Source organism: Trichechus manatus, unplaced genomic scaffold, assembly GCF_000243295.1.
Source record: "Trichechus manatus latirostris isolate Lorelei unplaced genomic scaffold, TriManLat1.0 scaffold00072, whole genome shotgun sequence".
NCBI lineage: Eukaryota > Metazoa > Chordata > Mammalia > Sirenia > Trichechidae > Trichechus > Trichechus manatus.
Window position 1 is genome coordinate 12561746 of NW_004444008.1, and position 22845 is coordinate 12584590.

The 22845-nt window shown below is 41.5% G+C and overlaps 1 protein-coding gene across 2 annotated transcripts in view; it reads right to left on the reverse strand.

Moving 5' to 3' along the window:
- CTNND2 (catenin delta 2) overlaps positions 1 to 22845 on the reverse strand; it is a 993502-nt gene that overhangs the window by 68108 nt on the left and 902549 nt on the right. The gene's annotated exons all lie outside the window — the stretch shown is intronic.

Here is a 22845-nt window from a genome sequence, read left to right on the forward strand (position 1 = left end):
ATGTCACTGAACTGTGCATGTAGAAATTTTTGAAATGGTGTCTTTGGCTATGTGTATTTCCCCCCCCAAAAAAAAAGGTCAAGAAGGGAGAGGGTTGATATGTCATGGCGTTGTTAACCAATGTCAAAAAACAATATGTGTACTACTGTTTCATGATAAACTATTTGTTCTGCAAACCTTCACCTGACGTACAATAAAAAAAAAAAATAATCCAACTTGAAACTCTCTGTTCATGTGTGGGTGCTTCTGTGATCTCTTGAATCACTTTCAGCAAAATTTCCTAACTTATGAAAATGCTAACAAAAATAGTTGCCATCGAGTTGATCCTGACTCATGGTGACCCCATTTGTTTCAGAGCAGCACTGTGCTCCACAGGGTTTTCAATGGCTGATGTTTTGGAAGTAGACTGTCAGGCCTTTCTTCCGAGGTGCCTCTGGGTAGACTCTAACTGATAACCTTTCGGTTAGTAGCCGAGCCAGGGTTCCTAATAATTGCTGTTTTTTGTTGCTGCGTTATTTTACTTCTGATTGCTCTGACCCAAGCCCGGAGTTGTTTCTTGTCCTTAAGCATTTGCGACTTATTCTCATATCTGTGTTCTCTGATAACTCTCTCTGAAACTGCCTCCCCAAATCCACCCTCCATATTCAAACAAATAAAACTTTTAAACTGTGTTTCACATCCTAACGATCCTTGGGGTTTCCCAGAAAGCTGCTAGGCAACACCAAAGATTTTTCTCCCTCATCTTCTGCAAGGAAGGATGTTAGAAATAATTAGGTACCTTCGACCTGCAGATTTTTAATGGGTTCAATACTATCGTGAGTGCTGCCCGGCTTATCAAGCCAGGGATACAAAAGGAGCTGGCAAATGAAAATAAAGGGATGCTCAACTTCCACTTAATTATGACAAGTGAAATACTATCACGAAGAAGGTATTTTCGCAGTTATGAACCTTTCTGTTTAGATAGACGCATGCTGGCTTTCCCGTTATAGAATGGCACGGTAAAGAAAGAGTCCCCTTCTACGTCTGAAAGAGCCTTTTCAGCTGGTGGTACTCTCAAACACACTTTATGGGATAGATTAACAGGCTCTGGGGATTTTTAGCGCCCTCATTGCTCATAACGTGCTCTTACTCTCTTGGTAATCGCTGATGCCTTATGGCCTCACTTGCCTCAACTGTGATATTACTGGTTATGGTGATTCAATGAAAGGAGCCCTGGTGGCGCAGTGGTTAAGCACTCTGCTGCTAACCAACAAGTCGGCAGTTTGAACCTTACTAGCGCTCCGCAGGAGAAAGATGTGGCAGTCTGCTTCCACAAAGGTTACAGCCTTGGAAACCCTATGGGGTTCTACTCTGCCCTATAGGGCTGCTATGAGTTGGAATCATCTTGACAGCAATGTTTTCTGTTTTCGTTCTTTCCTCTTTTTTACGATTCAATAACCAGAGCTCTTTAGTCTTATCAGTAGGTGGTTCCTGAGATTCTTTCACACCTGCCTGCAGTCCATTGCTCCAACCACAGATCAGCAACTTCGTCAGCTGGAAGAGATCTCTCCAGAACTTCCTTCAGAAGCAGATGACTTTGATACTGCACAGCCAACTCGCCCAAATTAGTAAAACAAGGATTAATTACCTAGGACTAAATGGAGCAATGGAGCCTGGTGCTGCAGTGGTTAAGCACTCTGCTGCCAACTGAAAAGCGGGCGGTTTGAACCTACCAGCCACTCCATGGGAGAAACATGTGGTGGTCTGCTTCTGTAAAGATTTACAGAAGTTAGGGCAGTTCTACTCTGTCCTATAGGGTCAGAACCAACTTGACGGCAACGGGTTTGGTTTGTTGTTTTTAATGAAAAAAATTTAATTGTGGTTAACGTTCTATTTTGGATCGTGCATATTAGAAAATGCTTTTTCTTTCTAGTTCCTCTATCTTTAACCCTTAATTTAACAGGTGATGTTTGTAAAACTAGAATGAAATAGTCTTCAGAATCCAGGAAAAAAAAATCCTTTGAAAATTCTAAAAACAGATTAGAAGACAATTCATTATCACGCAAAGTTAATTACTAATAAAAATACTCCTGTATTATGTAAACATCATAACATCTTGATTGGTCTTGTCTACACAACTGAAGGAATAGTTAAATATTACTCAAAGGGCCTTTGCTAACCTGTTCACTAAAAGCATAGGTTTTCGTAACATACATTCAACAAGCATCTGCCCTCCTTTCTACAAGAACATCATTGAATGAATCAAATTTGTATCCATGGCTGTGCCAGAGATGTCACATTTAAAGGCAAATATAATATAATTAGGTATGACAAGCCCATTAAAGAACAAGAAGTACATTTCACATGTGGAACTGATGTCCCCACCATCTTCCCAGGACACTGGCTTGGTCTGCGCCACATGGCTTCAGGAGTCCCAGCCCTGTAGGCTGCACAGCCAGGAGTGAGGCCAACTTGGGAAGCTCAGACAGGGAGAGGAATCCCTGGGTTATAGGAATTGTAGGTGAGACCCGGGGGAGGTGAATCAGACAATTCTAGGTTCCTGATCCCAGTGGATGAGCTTAGAGAGCCAGGAAATATTTCTGCCCCCTAAAAGTGACCCCAGTGATCATCGTAGGGCTTTGTGGATGTTCCAGATGCAAGTTAACCCGTGAAACTTGGTATCACATAGCTATAGTTTTGATCTACCACCCGCCCGTCAGTTCGTTATACTCTGGTGGCTTCCATGTTGCTGTGATGCTGGAAGCTATGTTGCTGGTATTTCAAACACCAGAAGGGTCACCCACGGTGGGCAGGTTGCAGCAGAGCTCTCAGACTAAGGTAGACTAGGAAGGAAATAAAAAAACCAAACCTGTTGCCATTGAGTTGATTCCGACTCATAGTGACCCCGTAGGACAGAGTAGAACTGCCCCATAGAGTTTCCCAGAAGCGCCTGGTGGATTTGAATTGCTGACCTTTTGGTTAGCAGCCGTAGCACTTAACCACTACGCCAGCAGGGTTTCTGACTAGGAAGAAAGGCCTGGCAATCTACTTCTGAAAATTAGACAGTAAGAACCCTATGGCTCACAACAGAATATAGGCTGATATAGCGCTGGGAGATGAGCCCCCTAAGTTGGAAGGCACTCAAAATACACAGTGGCTGCAGCAGTGGACTTGAGCATACCAATGACTGGGAAGATGGTGCAGGACTGGGGGACATTTCGTTCTGTTGTACGTGGGGTTACCATGAGTCGGAGCCCACTTGACAGCAACTAACAACAATTAGTTTTGATAACCATGCACATTGGTCTCTGTGAATTAATCAACACTGCCTGCTATACAGGGGCCTTGGTGGTGCAGTGGTTAAGCATTTGGTTGCTTACCAAAAGGTCAGCAGTTCAAATCCACCAGCTGCTCCTTGGAAACCCTATGGGGCAGTTCTACTCTGTCCTGTGGGGTCACTATGAATCAGAATCGACTTGATGGCAACGTTTTTTTTGCTTGCTATACAAGGAGCCCTGGTGGCACAAAGGCTAAGCGCTTGGCTGTTAACAGAAAGGTTGGTGATTCAAACCCACCTAGTGGCTCCATGGGAGAAAGAGCTGGTGATCTGCTCCTGTAGAGATTACAGCCTAGAAAACCCTATGGAGAAGTTCTACTCTGTCACATGGGTCGCTGTGAGTTGAATTGACTCAGTGGCACCCCACAACAACAGGTTGCTACACCTATGTCTATAAATCTGGTCAAGTCAGACAGATCATTAAATTAACAATAACAAGGAAGAAAACCGCTAAGCAAACATCAATGGTTCGGTTTGCGTTGCTGGGCCACGACTGTGGCATTAGGAGGACGAGGAAGGATCACTGGCACCATGCCATCCTCTTTCCTGACTGGTGCCCCTCATGTGCATACCCAGCCCACAGGAAAACAACCCAGATTGACTGAGTGCACTTTGTGCCCCAAGATAAGCCAAGGAAAACAAAGAGAAAAACAGGATCGTCCTTCTGTCTCTAGTCTCCAAGTAACAAATCATTGAGTGATTCAACAGCAGTTGAAATTAGCTGCTGTGGAGTCAGCTCTGCTTTATGGAGTCTGCTTCATGTGCTCCACGGGGGTTTCAATGGCTGATTTTTCGGAAGCACATTGCCAGGCCTTTCTTCCAAGGTGCCTCTGGGTGTACTTGAACCTTCAGTGAGCAGTGCAGCGTATTAACCGTTTGCTCCACCCAGGGACTTCTTTGCAGCCGTTACTGACTCCCAAATCAACTTTACCTTTGATGCTTGCCACACCGATATGTGATGATTTGATTACTTTGGAAGAAAATGGCTGCTTGTCCACCACAAACTGAATAACACAACCTTACAAACCTTGGCAAAGTTGTCCTTTTTCATTTTAAATGTGGAGAACCAGTTCTTCAGTTGTCTTCCTTGCAACTGTTTGCAATTAAACATCCCTTTCTCTTCAAAATGCTCTTATGTCTGTGTCTTCCTTTTACAGACTGAAAAAGGGTTGTTGCCACACCAACTTCCGGTCTAATCATGCTGGTCTTGTCTCTTTCCCAGAACGGGGTCAGCTCATCTCCACACCTGCCCCTGTGTTCCTCCAGATTAGAATCAACATTTCATGAGATGCATTGATTTTTTAAAAACGAATCTTCTTTTCCGTATCTGCCAGTTGTTTTTTTTGTTTGTTTGTTTGGTATATTGTTGTACTTTAAGTGAAAGTTTACATTTCCAGTTAGTCTTTCATACAAAAATTTATACATACATTGTTATGTGACCCTAATTGCTCTCCCTATACTGTGACAACACACTCTTCCTTTCCACCCCTGACTTCCCGTGTCCATTCAACCTGCTCCTGACCCTCTCTGCCTTCTCATCTCACCTCCAGACAGGAGCTGCCCATTTAGTCTCATGTGTCTACTTGAGCTAAGCAGGACACTTTTCATTCACGAGTATCATTTTATGTCCCAATGTCCAGTCTAATCTTTGTCTGAAGAGTTGGCCTCGGGAATGGTTTTAGTTCTGGGTTGACAGACAGTCTGGGGCTGGGGATCCTCCAGTCTCAGTCAGACCATTAAGTGTGGTGTTTTTACTAGAATTTGAGTTCTGCAGCCTACTTTTCTCCTGCTCCATTAGGGACTCTCTGTTGTGTTCCGTGTCAAGGCGGTCACTGGTGGTAGCTGGGCACCATCTAGTTCTTCTGGTCTCAGACTGCCAGTTGTTTTAATTAATTAAAGATTTATCCAAATTGAAGAGACAAAACAAAAACAGACATACTAAGAAGGGTTCAGCCTGAGCCGCGGAACCAAGTGCTTGCTAGGTACAGAAGTACTAAATTCTAAAAGAAACATTAATGTTCCTTATGCTTTTCTCCTTATAACTATGATTTTAAAAGATTAGTGCAGACTTACAACACTCAGAAGAATCATTTCACTTGCCAGGGTTGCTAAGCAGTTGGTCCTGAGAAAATGATTCAAATAGTACCTCAACTCTCTGAAAAGAAATAATATTGAACAAAACAGTTGTCTTATAAATTTACGATACACGGTTATGCAGCTCTCTTTTGACAGTTATCGCCCCTAGATAAATAACCTATTCCATCTGTTTGGAAGAGAAAAGGAATTGTATTTTTCGGCACGCTGAAGTCCTATTCAGAGGATTTCACACAATTTGATTCTGAGAAATTCTCACACTGCTTAAGCATCAAGAAGTAAGGTAATGAGTGGAAGTATCTAAGATGCACACATGTGATTTGTAGAAGAATGATTCTAAAAATAAAAATCTCACTTAATTAACAGGAGGCTTGCCAAAGCACCTTTTTGAACTAGAAATGAATTGATTTTCGAGAAATATTGAGAATGAGGCAAGCAACTGATACGAGCCAGTTTAAGAGGATTTAAATAATTTGGTTACCTATCAAGCCTGACGGAAAACCTGGTGGCATGGTGGTTAAGAACTATGGCTGAGAACCAAAAGGCTGGCAGTTCGAATCCACCAGGGGCTCCTTGGAAACTCTATGGGGCAGTTCTACCCTGTCCTATAGGGTCGCTATGTGTCGGAATCGACTCGACAGCAACGTGTTTGGTTTTTTTTTAATTAAGCCTGACAGCCAAAAAGTAATTATCTCAAGTCACTGTCTAATTTCAGTGGAAAGAAAATAAAGGCGAAGATTTTAAACTTACAGATGCTAGCTTCAGGGGAGAAACCTAGGAAATACTTTTTTTAGGTCAAGATTGCTATGTAACAAAGACTCAAGACTCTCCTAAAACGAGACTTTCCAAGGACAGTAGTGGGTCTGAGACAAGGGCTCAGTGTTTCTTTAGGAAGAACGTGTTTCCAGGAACGGAACCTGAAATTAGTCCTCTGAGCTGATGTTAGTGAACTGGGATAAGAGTGATAAGCTGATAAATTCAAGTAGCCGAACGATGAATTCACATTGTTTCCCTTTGTTCTTGCTTTCTCAACTTGACCTACACATCTGTTAAAATATAATTTAGCCTCAATAAAGGGCACTCTGAGAGGAATCAGGAGCCCTGGTGGTGCAATAGTTAAGCACTCGGCTACTAACTGCAAGGTTGGTGGTTTGAACCTACCAGACACTCCGTGGGAGAAAAGATCCGGCAATCTGCTCCTGTAAACATTATAGCCTAGGCACCCAATGGGGCAGTTCAACTCTGTCGTATAGGCTCACTGTGAGTCCGAAAGGAATCAAAGGCACCCAACAACAATAACAACACGAGAGGGATCATCTATAGGTTTTCTCCATATGTTACGACTCATAGGCTACACTGTAGAGTAGTTTAGCTTTTAACTATAGGGTTGCTATGAGTTGGAATCGACGGGATGGCAACGGGTTTGTTTTTTTTGGTATGTTTTTAGCTTTTAACTTTCGCATCTATTGTTTTATTTTTGTTCTGCAGTTCCCTTAAACGAAAAATAGTTGCTGTCAAGTCGATTCCCATTCATGGCCACCCCATGTGTTACAGAGTAGAACTGCGCTCCATGGGGTTTTCACGGCTGCGACCTTTCAGAAACAGATCGCTAGGCCCTTCTTCTGAGGTGCCTCTGGATGGGTCTGAACTGCCAACCTTTTGATTAGTCACTGAGCGCTTAACCGTTTGCACCACCCAGGGACTCCTTGCACCTCCCTAGAGGTATAGAAAAGGCAGGTACAATCTCCATTTTAGACAGAAGATGAATGCTGTCCAGAGAGTTAAGTGATATGCTTATAGTACCTTTCTGTTAGTCTCTCAGCTCAGCCCTTATCACTCATCACTCTGAAGTCTCTTCACAGGTATAGTCTTTACCATCCGTATGACACAGAACTAAGATATATAATAGAGCCCTAAATTATAAGCTAGATGGCAGTTGTGGTTCAATAGCAGAATTATAGCCTTAACTATGGATTGCAACTCAACATAAAAAAAACAAGAATCCTCACAACTGGACCAATAAGCAACATCATGTTAAATGGAGAAAAGATTGAAGTTGTCACGAATTTCATTTTACTTAGATCCACAATCAATGTCCATAGATGCAGTGGCCAAGGAATTAAATGACACATTGCATTGGGCAAAGTTGCTGCAAAAGACCTCTTTAAAGTGTTAAAAAGCAAAGATGCCACTTTGAGGACTAAGATGCACCTGATCCAAGCCATGGTATTTTCAATTGCCCCATATGCATGCGAAAGCTGGATGATGAATAAGGAAGACTGAAGAAGAATTGATGCTTTTGAATTATGGTGTTGGCAAAGAATACTGAACATACCATAGACTGCCAGAAGAATGAACAAATCTGTCTTGGAAGAAGTAAACACAGAACGCTTCTCAGAAGCAAGGATGGTGAGACTTCGTCTCACATACTTTGGACATGTTATCAGGAGGGATCAGTCCCTGGAGAAGGGCATCATACTTAGTAAAGTAGAGGGTCAGTGAAAAAGAGGAAGACCCTCAATGAGATGGATTGACACAGTGGTTGCAACAATGGCTTCAAGCATAACAACGATCGTGAGGATGGCGCAGGACCGGGCAGTGTTTCCTTCTGTAGTACACAGGGTTGCTATGAGTTGGAACCGACTCGATGGCGCTAACAACGTGAACAAGAAATGTGGGAGACCTGAGTTCGATTCCTGGCCAATGAACCTCATGTGCAGCCACCACCCATCTGTCAGTGGAGACTTGCATGTTGCTATGATGCTGAACAGGTTTCAGAGAAGCTTCCAGAATAAGACAGACTAGGAAGAAAGGCCTGATGATCTACTTCCAAAAATCAGCCAATTAAAACCCTATGGATCACAATTATCCACAACTGATCATGGTGATGGCACTGGACTAGCATTTTTCTACCCTGTGCATGCGTCACCACAAGTTGGGACCAACTCACAGCAGTTAACAACAACACAATTATAAGCTAGGGGCCTGAACTTGGTTTAGATTTTATAAAATCCCTCTTCCCCTTATGCTCTGCAAATAACCTCCTTCCCCAGATACAAGAGAATTTAGGGCAGTTATTAGTAACAAAAGTAATAACACTTTTTCTTTTAAAAAAATCTTCTTTTCATCCTTTGTCCTTATTTTGGGATTGATTTTTAGTAATATTAGTTCATATAACTTGATGTCTAGGCCATAGGCTAATATCTTAGTTTCTGCCGTATATTTCTAATCGATTTTTTCAGGATAAAGATATTTGGTATTTTCTGTATTTTTATAACAAACAGAATTTCTATTTCAAGAGTAAGAACATCAGAACCCCAAATATTGACAAATAATTTTAATAAAATTTGTCTGTGTTTTAGGTATTTCTCCAAACTCCCTAGCAAGTTAATGGGAATATTTCTTCTGTGAATGTAACAATATCCCAGGATGGATAATACTGACTGTTTATTAATTAACTACAGTGAACATTTTGTATGGAATCATTGGCATTGTTAATTTACCTAGAATTCTAGTGTTTACATCATAGGCTTATATAGTCTGTATAAAAGCAAAATGTAACTGATTGATGAGTTTAAACTTTATTGCATGTCTTCGTGCTATACTAAAAAACCAATAACTATCATAATAATATGGACTATTCACAAGTAGATAGATAGAAAAAAAGAAAAGGCATGAAGATATAGAATAAAGAGAGAGCAAGTCGATATACAGGCAGAGGCAAAAATGGAGCTTAGAATGTCAAAAATGGACCATCACTTATTTCTGTGTATGTTAATCAAAATTACTAAGTTACTAAATATTAGACCTGACCCCAGCTGGTGACCCACTTATTACAAGCAATATTTAATACTGCGTAGTTCTAGGAAAAGAAAAGACGTTGGACGGTCCTTTGACAATTTCTTTATTGTGATGGGATTTGACTTGTAGCAGCGGAGAAACGCGCAGCGAAGGGAAGAGATTGTATGGAAGATTAAAAAAAGCAGGAAAATATTAGAAACAGAGTTTCTCTGAATCAGTGGCCCAAAGCCCAGCAAAGTTATTGGTGTTTGGTTTTCTTTACCTAAATAGTCGCAGTGTTTGAATACTTGAAGTATCTGTGCAACCTGTTCCCATGGAGCCCAGGCAGGGGAGAGAGTCTGCCATATTGATCTGTCTGAGTGAAATGGGCCAGCAGACGTGGGCCCTGACTCCTCCAAGAGGATGCACAGGGCGACAACCGCTGCCACCCTGCAAGAATCTGATTTTCCTGGCAGCGGGCTCCCCCACTGCAGAGGGGTACAATGACACGTCCGTTCCCTTGGTAAGCGTGATGCCTTCCAAAGGATAGACATCAGGCATTCAGTGCAGGCTCTGCCCTGGTAGTCTGTGGAGGCTGATTCAGCATGATCAGACATTATCTGCTATTTGACTGGTGAGAACAAGGCAAGCTATTATCTGCATGGGTCACTCAAGAGCCCACAACCTGGTCTACAAATTACCGCCAGTAGCTGTCCAATTGACTCCAACTCGTGACGACCCCATGAATGTCAGAGTAGAACTGTGTTCCATAGGGTTTTCACTGGCTGATTTTTCAGATCTATTTTTCAGTAGATCACCACGGCTTTTTTCCAAGGTGCCTCTGGGTGGCCTCGAATCTCCAACTTTTCTGTTAGCAGCCGAGCACATTAACCATTTGCACCACCCAGGGACTCAGTCTACAAATAGTTAATCATTATGATTAGGCAAGGATTGTGTCCAGCACTCTCAAACCAAAAGACGCAAACGCAAAGCAAGCATTTAACAAAGACAATTGGAGGTCTCTGTCTTAGAGAAATGTTTATGTTAGTTTTTGTAATCCAATATGAGAAGTCCCCACTACCTTCCTTTAAAAATTGTCAGAAACTTCAAATATGCTTCCGAGATTTGATGGGCTGTTCAGCTTGTTTCAAAATATCAAGATTCAGTGATGTTTGCTTCGCCTAAGGTAATTCCATTAGCTAAACAGATCCTTGCAGGAACCATTTTCCTCCCAGTGACAAATTGCTGTGGTCAAGCTAAGGTGAGTGTGTGTGTGCTTGAACCTAGATACCAGAGGGAGAGGTGGGAGGGGCTGGATCAGAGGGGGATGCTGAGGGAAACCGAGACTCAGAAAAGGGCACGGGAACTGTGTGGGGGTTCCACACTTCCTCACATGAGCTGAGCTACAGCAAAGCTGGAATGTGGGATTTGAGGGTGGTGTCCCTTTAGGCAGGGATGGATTAAGGCAAATGAGGGCCCTAAACGTGATAATCTGTGGTACCCCCTCCTCTGCTTACTGATGCATTGGAACAGGATATGTGAGTAAGATATATACATGCATATGTCTGTGTGTGTGTCTTAGGTATCCATGATGTAACTTCTTTTTAAATGCCACTGTAATATTAGCAATTGAATGTAAAAGTGGAATATGCCATTTTTCTGAAATGAGATGAACTCGATTATATACCACATTATCTACAAAAACAATATCCCACATCTTCTACAACAAAGAAAATGAGTCCGTGAACTTAGTTGTTTCAACAACCAATGTAAAATCCTGTTAATCTCCCACAATGAAAAACTGACTTTCACCAATTTTGCTTTAAATGGCTTATACTTCAATTTTGATGCTTATTTTGTAATAAATGCTATAATTATAAATGAACATATGAAGAGATGTCATAAAAGAAAATTTAATGATCAGAAAACAACTATTATGACAAATTACTGTTTTATTTTTAGATAGATCTTTCGCCTCTAACATGTTATAATTAAGAATATTTCTTTCTATTCTTTGTTCTTAAAAATTCTTCAATGATTTTATCACAATTAGGCTGCTGAACAATATCTACTTCCACACATAATAAGGATAATGAATTGAGTCTTTCTTGAATCGCTGTACACTGTGGTTTTTGAGTCTCTTTAGGATGAAAATGAGCATTCTGTTGTATAGTTTGCAATAACTGAAGTTAGGAATATGTGTAAAGCAATTTCAACATTGGGAAATACCCATTGTATTTTATCTTCTATTATGGAATCATACACGCCTACATGAGTAAAATTTGTCTTTCCTGAATCTGTAAACTTAATTCTCATGTAAGAATGAAACTGTCGTACTTTTCCATAAAGGTTTGATTTAAGTCATTGGGATAAGCCTGCACTAATTTCTTGGATGCCTTCATGCATTCTTCATCAGGCATATCCACGTTGTTTAAGAAGGAAAATCTATCTGAATGAACTTCATACATTTTTGCCCTTCTTTTCACGGAAGATTCAAGTGTGTCAATGGTGCTGTGGTATGCGGTTATGTGAAATTGATCTCTGGCACTCACTGCTACTTCTGGAGCCCTTCTGTCTTGTTTCTTTCCAATGCTTCTGCAAGGTGAACTGCCTGATAATCAGTATTTGGCAGTATTTGTTTTGTTGTGTTTTCTAAATTTTCAAGATCCTCTCTTATATTACGCAAATACCCTGTTAATGACTGCTAGAGATCTGTGCATGTCTTTCAATGTACTTCTGAATCTTGGCGAGCTTGATTCGTCTGATGAAAATGCTGCAATACGTTATTCCACATAACCAACATAAATACACACTTCAAGTTTTTAAATTTTGTTGGCAATGTTTTCAGCTTCTGTTTTGGTATCTCCTTTTTGTGTCTGGTCTTCAGCAATATTTTCTAAGGCATCTAGAATCTGAGTGTACGATTCCAGGATTGCACTCATTGCTACGGCATGCACTTCCCAAAGTCTATTAGAAAGACATTTTAATACTCAATCACTGTCTAAATATGTTTTAAGAACTGCCCATCAGTGAGTAGAGGTGGCAAAAAATGTGTAGAGAAACTGAACAGTGGAAAAAAATCAACCGCTTCAGGACGTTGATCTGACTGCGGTATGCCCTACAAAATTAAGCGAACGCATAGCACGTGGTATGAAAACGGCATAGTCATTATATTCTAAAATTTCCTGTTGCTCATGCCTTTATAACTCCCTGATATATTAGCAGCATTGTAATATGACTGGCCTCTGCACTTAGAAAAAATCAATTTTGCAAACTTCACATCAACAGTGATGTACTTGAGCTGCAATTTCTTCACACCGGTATGACATTTTTAAGCTGTGATTAATCACTCGACAGGCTTTCCATCTGTTGGAGATACATATCTTCAAACAATACTTACCTGATGTCTATGAGAAAAATCAGGAGTGGAATCTAAAGACAAACTTAAATATCATGCTTTACTTATTTCACTGAAAATAGTTGATTGAACTTTACCTCTTATTAAGTGTATTAATTCTTCACATGTTGTTTTGGATACATATGATGGGTTACCCTCCCCTGTGTTAGCATATTTTGAGATGTAACCTCTAAAAATGGATCAAACTGAGCAACAAGTTCAAGTAACTCCCTAAAATTTCCATTTTGTGGGGAGTCAAACAATTTCTTCCTTGAAAAGATAGTCCATGTTACGCGACTGTTACAATGACAGCAATAACCTATTGCAAAATGGGTTTCCAATACTCACGTTCTTCATTAACCTGTGTTTTCAGTTCATGAGTTAAGCCAAAACCATTATCTTTGGCTTATATACGACAACATATAATCTCTGTAAATTGAACTGTTTTTGTGTTTATCAATCATTTGAGTTGCACCAATAGCTAAATCCATCAGTAGCAAATCAAGAATTAAATGATTTAGGGCTGAATAGTTTGCAAACAAAACAATATATACAGCCGACTGATGGAGAATAAAGTAGCCACTCCCTCTTATAATTTTTACCATTAGTCTTTGCACACTAGAAACATATTCTCGCTACAGAACTTTGTTTACATCCAGAAATTTTCAACACAAATTTTCAAATGGTCCACTGTGATGCGGACAATCACTTGGTCCTCTTTCCATCCAATAATTTACATCATTAGAAGAATAATTATTCCACAAAGTAGGATACGTATTTCTGTTATTTATGGCATCTGCAGATGTGACAATTTCAGGTTCTAAAATAGTTTTATTTTCTACGTCATTATTAATTTTTACTACAGCAAGAAATCGATGCAGAATTTAGAACAAATTCTGTTATATTTGTATTGCTATTAGTAATTTCAGCCCTAGCGGTACTAGTATAATGTTTTGAACTCATTACGCTCAAGCATTTGCGAGAAGAAGTCGCATCTAACTCATCAGGTTTTAAGAAGAAAGTTAATTTTGGAACTGTCTTTAGGGATTCACAAATCCTTTTCTTTTTATCTTCTGTGAGCTTTCATTTTCGCGCTCCACTTAGTTGTTGCCCTTTCATTCTACCCAGATATATACAAAATTGTGTCACTTTTTAAATTTGATCCTACTATAGCAAATGAATTTGAATAACAAAATAAATACAATCTATAAAATAAGCAAAATCTATAAAATAAAATTTACATTCAAATTTGGACATTAACACAAAAATTTGTATTTGAAAATTGTTGTCGTTGTTAGCTGCTGAGTCAGTTCCAACTCATAGCGACCCTATGTACTACAGAACAAAACACTGCCCAGTCCTGCATCACCCTCATAATCGCTGTTATGCTTAAGCCCATTGTTGCAGCCACTAGGTCAATCCACCTTGCTGAGAGTCTTCCTCTTTTTCACTGCCAAGCATGAAGACAGCTACCTGGCCAACAAACAGGAAGAGATCCATATTTATGCCTATTCCCAAGAAAGGTGATCCAACCAAATGCAGAAATTATCGAACAATATCATTTGTTATGTGATATTAAATAACATTTGTTATATTAACGATACCAATTTCATTTACTGCCCTGCTACCGCGGTGCTCATTTGTCCTTGTGTCCTGTCTGCGTGGCATCTATGGGTCTTTCCTTTGGACAACTGGTGCCCTTGTTTTGCTGATGCCCTAAGCAGGTGCTTACCTTGCTTATCGGGTAATCCGTCCCTGCCCTTAGGTGATAGGTAGGGTCCCTGCAAATGACACTTCCTTCCATCCTCTGTATTACTTTCCTGTGGCTGCTGTGACATAAAAAACTAGGTGGCTTAAAAAATACAACAGACAGTTATCCTCTCACAGTCCTGGAGGCCAGAAGTCCAAAATCAAGGTATCAGCAGGACTGCGCTACATCTAGAGGCCCTAAGGGAGAATTCTTCCTTGCTTCTTCCAGCTTCTGGTGGCTCCAGGTGTTCCTTGGCTTGTGGCCACGTCACTCCAATCTCCACCTCCGTCTCTACATCACCTTCTCTGCTATATGCTTGTGTCTTCTCTTCAGTCTTGCTATTGGATTTAGGGTCTGCCCAGATAATCCAGAATGATCTCCTCTCAAGAGCCTTCAAAGACCCTTTTTCTGAATAAAGAAATAGTCACAGGTTCCAGGGACTTGGACGTGGATATATCTTTTTTGGGATTACCATTCAACCAGCATCATCTTCCCTCCCTTCTCCTCAGCCCTCATTTTTCTTAAAGAGTGTTCCTTTCTCCTTTCTATCTTCTCTCCTTTCTTCCTCTCTTTAGCGTGAGACTCAGGTCTGTCCACCTTGCTGGCTTTAACAGAAACACAAAGTTGCTGACCGCATCCTGGGCAGAAAGGCAGAGTGGTAGCTTGTTTAGCGGTTTCTTGGTGTGAGGTGGGGTGAAAACGGAATCCCACTCCACGTTTGGGCTTTGGGCCCTGTTTACAGCAGCTCCTTTGAAGAGGAGGCCACAAGTAGCAGTTGACCCTCTTTTGTTTTATTTGGTAAATAATGACGTATCGTCACAGCCATATGTCATTCCATGTAATCTGCAATGGCATTTTTAGCATTCTTGAAATCTCCACGAATAACATTCTCACCCACCAAGCTTCTCATGTTTAAGATTAGTGTTTATGACAGAATTGTTGCTGTTGTTGGCTGTTATGAAGTCAGCCCCTGACTCACGGTGACTCCCTGTACAAAAGAAGACAACCCTGCCCCATCCAGTGCCATCCCCATGATGGGTTACAGATTGGATCGTTGTGATTCATAAGGTTTTCATTAGCTTATTTTCAGAAGTAGATCACCAAGCCTTCCTTCCTAGTCTGTCCTAGCCTGGAATCTCCACCGAAAAATGTTGAGCTTCATAGCAACACGCACGCCTCCAGTGACAGATGGGTGGTGGCCGTGCATAAGGTGCACTGGCCAGGAATGGAACCCGGGTCTTCTGAGTGGAAGGCGACCCACAGAACTACCAATGTCCCCTGGGATAAAATAAGCAACAGCATATAAACATTGTGTAAATAGAAATGGCCACGTTTCTTGATTCTGTTTTGCTCTCATCTGTTAAAAAGAAAATATGCTTTGGGTTCCTCAGCATTAACTAGGCACAGGCCCAGCACTGACGAAAATGGCAAGCACAAGGCCAATTTTCTTTAGAACGCCCTTCATGGCCTCATGAAGCCCAGGTGTCTTCATGAGGATAATCTCCAACGTAATTGAGAATGGAAAATAAAGTTTAAAATTCTGTCGTAAGTGACTCCTCTCAACTGAGCCTCCACAAGAATTTCAGGGGGGTTAATTAGATAGGTTCATCACTGCTAATACCTTTTGGAGGAGCTGTGATTCTCTCAGGGAAATGAGCTCGCTAGCAGGATCTTTATCTTGGAAATTAAGATCCCTTGCATACCGCACTCAGGCTGCTTCAGAGAAGCAAGGAAGACCATCAACACACACCTGCACCTGTCTGAGGAAGAGGATGCTCCAGGAAGGTGGGTGCTGTGACACTGGTTATAAAGGATTACGTGGAAATTAATTACATCACATACATTGCACCAATAACAGTATCAGAAAACGATTGATTTTTGTATTTTTTCCGCACCAAAGACATTTATCCAGCTTATAACAAAAACAATTATCCATCAAAAGGTTTACTGTCTCCTAAGGATTAAATTGTGCCCTCTTTCCCTCGCTCCTCAAAAAAAAAAAAAAAAAAGCATGTGTTGGAATCCTAACCTCTCTACCTGTGGATGTGATCCTGTTTAGAAACAGGATGTTCTTTGTTACGTTAATTAGATCATACGGAGTAGTAGGGAGGGTTCTATATCTAATTGCTTCTGAGTTATAAAGAGAGCTGATTAAAACAAATGTGCATAGTCAGGGGGAGACAGACACCATGTGAGGGTTGCCTACAAGCCAAGGAACCAAGGACCACCCACAGCTACCAACCAGAAAGGAATCAACACAGCCCAGACCCTGATTTGGACCTTTAGCCTCCAGAACTAGGAGAAAATAACTTTCTGTGCTTAAAGCCACCCATGTGTGGCATTTGTGTTACGGCAGCACTAGGAAACTAATATACTGTCTAACTGAAGGAGAGACAGAAGGTACACATATTTAGATGTATGGAGGATATAGAGCTATATGCATATGTGTCTATACGTGCACTGGAGCACTGGGGTGCAGTGGTTAAGAGCTCAGCTGCTAACCAAAAGGTCAGCAGTTTGAATCCACCAGCCACTCCTTGGAAACTCCATGGGGCAGTTCTACTCTGTCGTATAGAGTCGTTAGGAGTTGGAATCGACTCAACGGCCACAGGTTATATATACGCATAGGATACATAAGAGTATACATAAATGCTGTGACTTTTGTTCATTGTGACTTTTGTTCATTTACTGACTCCCGTCAGTAAAAACAGAAAACTCAATATATTTCAGTGCTTCATACTGCATTAATAAATACAAAGCAATTATATTTTAATCCTAGCAGAATTATACTGAGTCACACGTGACTGTGTGTGTCACTCTTCTGCTGACTGTGTCTGTGGCTCCCCCCATCAACAGGATAAAACCTGTGTTCTTTGGGCTGCAAGAAGGATCTCTGCATACAATTTTGTAACAACAGTAAACACAACCAAAAAATATGTGTGTGGTTACGTAGTTAGATATGGATCCATATGTGTATAGGAAGGCATATGCGAGTAAATGCACATGCGTGTACAGGTGTATCTGTAGGCACATGTACACACATGTTGTGTGGACTGCATATATATCCACATATATAATAAATCACATAGGGGGCACAGTTATGGAGGCTTTCTAGACATAGCCAAATGACTCTTGGGATTGGTTTATTGGCTCAAAAGGCTTGGGATCATAGTCTCAGAGGACAATGTAGTCAGTTGGCATTACATAATTCACAAAGATAATATTCTATATCCCAGTTTGGTGAGTAGTGTCTGCGGTTTTAAAAGTTTGTGAGTGGCCATCTAAGATACTACTATTAGTCTGTACTTATACGGAGCAAAAGAGAATAAAGGAAATCAAAGGCTCAAAGAAGAAACTAGTCTATGGGACTAAACGCCCACATGAACCACAACTTCTACTTCTTCTAACCTGAGACCAGAAGAACTAGATGGTGCCCGGCTACTACTACTGACCATTTTGACCAGGGACACAATAGAAGGTCCCAGACAGAACGGGAGAAAAATGTAGAACAAAACTCAGATTCCTAAAAACGGCCAGACCTACTGGTCCGATAGAGACTACAGGAACCCTCGAAACTACCACCCTAAGAAACTCTTTGAACTTGGAATTGAAGCTATTTCTGTAGTCATCTTTCAGCCAAACAGTAGACTAACTTATAAAATAAACAATATCAAACGTGAGTAACGTGCTCCCTTAAACGATCAACTACATGAGACCAAATGGTCAATATTTACCCAAAAGCAAACATGGGGAGGCAAAGAGGGGTAGGGAAGTTAGATCAATGGAAATAGAACAAACAGAATGGAAATAATGAGAATGCTGACATATTGTAAAAATTGTAACCAATGGCACGGAACAATCTGTATAAAAATTGTTAAAGGGGAACCTAACAGTAAAATATTATTTAAAAAAAAGAAGGACCCCTGCAGGTCTCAGGAGCCTCCCACCTCCCACATGTCTGCTCTGATGGTAATTTTGTGAATACTCCACAGGAGTTGAGGTCCAAAAAAAATCCAAACCCATTGTTAGTGGAGTCGATTCCAACTCATAGCAACCTTCTAGGACAGAGAAGAACTGCCCCATAGGGTTTCCAAGGCTGTAATCTTTACAGAAGCAGGCTGCCACATCTTTCTCCCATGGAGTGGCTGGTGGGTTTGAACTGACAGGCTTTACTCAGGTTTAACTCCTGTTCTTGCTTTCTGCATTGTTCTCTCCTTTGTCTGGTTAATTCTGACTTCTCTAGGCTCAGCTCAAAACATAAACATACATACCTAAAACCAAACCAGTTGCCACTGATTCAACTCCGACTCATGGCGACCCCATGTGTGTCAGAGAAGAACTGTGCTCCAGGGTTTTCAATGGCTGATTTTTCAGTAGTAGATCACCAGGCCTTTCTTCCAAGCACCTCTGGATGAAGTCAAACGGCCAATCTTTTGGTTAGCAGCTGAGCACTTAACCGTTTGTGCCATCCAGGAAAGACCCATCACTAGAAAAGGTTCAGCTCAAGGGTCACATTATTTAGGAAGGTTTTCCTAAATCTCTTCTTTCCAAAACTGCTTTAATGGCCATGTATCTGTCCCTCCCCACCCCCTCCAAATGCAAGCAAGCCTCTATGATAGCACCAGGGTCTTATTTGCCTCAGTAATCTCCCAGAGGCTAGGGGTATAGGTGCTTATTCCCTTTAGTTCCTAGTACCTGGAAATGGCTTGGTTCAAATAAGCATTGTACTAAATGATGCATCATCTATATCTAAAAAGTCACCATGAACAAACAAAACAGAAACGAAGCCAAACAAAACCAGTCAGGCATCCCAAGATAGTACTGAAAACTGAAGAGTAAGCTATTCCCTGAGTGAAGTCAGCTGCCTTCAGTGATTGAAATAATGCTGAATATTAGTCAGTCCTAAATTTAACTTTCACCATACTTATTCAATCTGTATGCTGAGCAAATAGTCCGAGAAGCTGGACTATGTAAAGAAGAAGGTGGCATCAGGATTGGAGGAAGACTCATTAGCAACCCGCCTTACGCAGATGATACAATCTTGCTTGCTAAAAGTGCAGAGGACTTGAAGCACTCACTGATGAAGATCAAAGACCACAGCCTTCAGTATGGATTGCACCTCAACATAAAGAAAACAAAAATCCTCACAACTGGACCAATAAGCAACATCACAATACATGGAGAAAATACTGAAGTTATCAAGGATTTCATTTTACTTGGATCCACAATCAACACCCATGGAAGCAGCAGTCAAGAAATCTAATGACACAATGCGTTGGGCAAATCTTCTGCAAAAGACCTCTTTAAAGTGTGCAAAAGCAAAGATGTCACTTTAAGGACTAAAGTGTCCCTTACCCAAGCCATGGTATTTTCAATCACCTCATATGCATACAAAAGCTGGACAGTGAATAAGGAAGACTAAAGAAGAATTGATGCCTTTGACTTATGGTGTTGGAGAAGATTACTGAATATACCATGGAATGCCAGAAGAACGAACAAATCTGTCTTGGAAGAAGTACTGCCAGAATGCTCCTTAGAAGCGAGGATAGTGAGACTTCGTCTCACATACTTCGGACATGTTATCAGGAGGGACCGGTCCCTAGAGAAGGACATCACGCTTAGTAAAATAAAGGGTCAGCGAAAAAGAGGAAGACCCTCAACAAGATGGACTGACTCATTGGCTGCAACAATGGGCTCAAGCATAACAATGATTGTGGGGATGGTGCAGGACTGGGCAGTATTTTGTTCTATTGTACACACACAGGGTCACTATGAGTCAGAGTTGACTTGACAGCACCTAACAAATTTAACTTTAGGTTGCTTTATTTTCACCATAAAATTTTCCATGCATATATTTTATCGTAATGCATTTAATTACCTGGGAAACCAGGAGGGTCTGTTCAGAGTGAGATAAATAGTTCAGAAAGAACTGGCCACAGAAGTGTTTCAGGAATATTCTCTCATGGTGCAATCACCCACTCCATCAATGCACAGCATACAGAAGTGAGCAGTTGGAGCCTCCCACTGCCTCTACCATGGCTCAGGTGCTGAGCTGACAGGTAGAGGTAGGCATGGTGGCTCTAGAGCTGTCGTCTGGAAGAAACGCACCAGAGCTATCTCAAACTAATGCATCTGTTCCACCAAGTGCTTCGAGTTGATTTTCCAGTTGTGATTTTCAGATATATGCAGACATCATTTATGTCTGCTTTAAAAGATAGGAAAGAATAATGGTGTTGAGGAGAGATGGAATTTGCCAGGTTTCCAGGTATGCTTGGGAGACATCTGTATGAGATCTAGAGCAGGTTCCTCAACTGTTGACATTTGGGGCTATCCTGTGCACTGTGGGATATTTACCAGCATCTCTGGCCTCTAGATACTAGTAGCCCCCCCATCCCCTAGTTGTGACAACCAAAAATGTCTTTTCAGCCACTGCCAAATGTACCCTGGGTGGCAAAATTGTTCCCATTTCAGAACCGTTCTAGAGGCTAGGAGTGAGGAGAGACCAAGTAATTGGTAGAGCTGGGTTGAAGGTAAGTCCTTTCATCCTTTCAGAAAGTCACAGGGTATGGCTTCAAGGAGCTGAAGGGAGGATCCTTCTTGCTACAGTCTCCTCTGTCTGCTCTGTGCTTCTCTTGGTGCTTCAGTAACCTCATACGCCTCTGGACCTTCACGCCTCATTGGCTTTTGGAGGCATTTGTTCGAATTATAGGGGAAAACTAGAGCTGTGCTTCGGTCTAACTGACATAATACAAATTGCTTGTTACGTTTCCTCTCTCACTTGTCTGCAGAGTGCAACCGTGGGTACATGTGCGTGGAGAAAAAGAAATGTCTAAACATGTGTCGGCGTGGATGGTACACTGACTCTAACTTGACAAGTGAGAACATACGACTCGTCAAGTGTGTTGTGATAACTGCTTTGCTCACCATTGGCAAGGAAATGCAACCCTCCCCACAGAGATGCCAGTGGGCCCTTGAGTTTGTACTGTTCCTGGGGCGCATTTATCACCTACTGCTGCACTGTGGCTGTACTATCCCTTATCTGCCAAAAAACAAGAACCAAACCCTTTGTCATCGAGTCGATTCCGGCTCATAGTGACCCTATAGGACAGACCAGAACTGCCCCATAGGGTTTCCAAGGAGCAGCTGGTGGATTCATACTGCCAATCTTTTGTGAGCTCTTAACCGCTGAGCCACCAGGGCTCCTTATCTACCAGGCTTCTTAAAATTCCTTCACGTCTAGAAATAGTTTTCATTCTCTAGACACCCAAATCAGTCCCGTGTGCACGGTATGGGTTCAATAAATATTTGCTTTCAACTTGTGCAAAAGTATTTTCCTTAAGAAGACAGATAGGTAGACAGGTAGGTAAGTAGATAGCAAGATGTTGTTGTTAGTTGCTCTCAAGTCGATTCTGATTCGTGGCGACTCCATGTGTGCAGAGTAGAACTGCTCCACAGATGGCAAGATGGACAGCTCACTGTACACCTTCTGGTAGTCAGTCATTTATCTAAATACTAAGTTTTGTCTATTAGCTTCCTAGGACTGCAGTAACAAGGTATCACAAGCTGGGTGGCTTAAAACAACCGACACTCATTCTCTCATAGTTCTGGAGGTAAGAGGTCCAAATTCAAGGTGTCAGCAGGGCTAGGCTCCCTCCGAAGGCTCTAGGGGTAGGTCCTTCCTTGCCTCTTCCTAGCTTCTGGTGGTTATTGACAGTCCTTGGCATTCCTTGGCTTGTGGCAGCTTAACTCCAGTCTCTGCCACTTCTTCATATGACCATCACCCCTCTGTCTGTCTGTCTCTTCTCTTTTTATAAGGACATCAGTCATATTGGATTAGGAACCATCCTAATGGCCTCATCTTAACTTGATTACATCTGCAAAGACTCTATTTCAAAATAAGGTCACATTCTCAGGTACCGAGGGTTGGGACTTGAACATATTCTTTTTGGGGACATAATTCAACCGGTAACCATCTGAAAGCCACAAGCAACTCACTCTCTTAGTGAAGATATATCCGATTTCTCCCCTATGTGGTTACAGACTACTGTTAACAAATAATAAAGAAGAGATGTCCAGTGCTCACGATAGGGCCCCAGAAATGAATTCTATTTAGTCCATGGAATTTTAACTTGATGTTTTTTCTTTTTTCCTCCCTACTAATTTCTGATATATTTGCTTCCTCTTTCTGCCGTGTTCTTTCTCTACCCAGGTTCACTGGTCCCCATACATTCAGACTCATGGTGAGCCCATGTGTTACACAGTACGACTGCTCCATAGGGTTTTCTTGACTATAAGCTTTATGGAAACAGATCACCAGGCTTTCTTCCACGGCACCACTGGGTGGGTTCAAACCTCCAACCTTTAGGTTAGTAGCCAAGCGCAAACCACCATGAGTCAGAATCAACTTGATGGCAACGGATTTTGTTTACGAATATCTTTAAACACTTTTCCTGCAAAAAACACGTTCAGAGTTATCCACCAACTTAGTTTCCAATGGAAAATAGATCC